Here is a 951-nt window from a genome sequence, read left to right on the forward strand (position 1 = left end):
AAAGAGAGTTGGCTTACAATCGCCACTTCACACAATACATAATTAAGATTCATACATCATTCAAAATACACTAAAAGACCGACTACGGTCAAATCCAAATGAAAAGAAGATAACCCCAAATGCTAGATCCCCGATCGTCCTGACTGGGCTCCGCTACTGATCATCTGGAAACGAAACATAGTAACGACCAAGGTTCTCATCAAACTCCCACTTCAGCTCAGTTGTGCCACTTGCGTTGGTATCCTCGGTACCTGCATCTATTTTGGTAGAATCTGTGAGCCACGGGGACTCAGCAATCTCACACCCGCGAGATCAGGACTATTTAAGCTTGTAGGTAGGAAAGGGGTAATATGGTGGAGCTACAACAAGCACTAAGCATATATGGTGGCTAACATACGCAAGTGAGAGCGAGAAGAGAAGCAACGCATCGATCGAGAAACTAGAAGCGATCAAGAAGTGATCCTGAAAATACTTACGGTCATACATAACTCAAACCATGTTCACTTCCCGGACTCTGCCGAGAAGAGACCATCACGGCTACACACACGGTTGATGCATTTTAATGAAGTCAAGTGTCAAGTTATCTACAACCGGACATTAACAAATTCCCATTTGCCTCATAACCGTGGGCACGGCTTTCGAAAGATAATACCCTGCAGGGGTGTCCCAACTTAGCCCATCACAAGCTCTCACGGTCAATGAAGGATATACCTTCTCCCGGGAAGACCCGATCAGTCTCGGAATCCCGGTTCGCAAGACATTTCGACAATGGTAAAACAAGACCAGCAAAGCCGCCCGATGTGCCGACAAATCCCGATAGGAGTCGCACGTATCTCGTTCTCAGGGCACACCGGATAAGTCAAGCTACGAGTAAAAGCAACCCTCAAGTTTCCCCGAGGTGGCCCCGCAGGTTGCTCGGTTCGGACCAACACTCGAAGGAGCACTGGCCCG

Source organism: Triticum dicoccoides, chromosome 3B (genome assembly GCF_002162155.2).
Source record: "Triticum dicoccoides isolate Atlit2015 ecotype Zavitan chromosome 3B, WEW_v2.0, whole genome shotgun sequence".
Lineage (NCBI taxonomy): Eukaryota > Viridiplantae > Streptophyta > Magnoliopsida > Poales > Poaceae > Triticum > Triticum dicoccoides.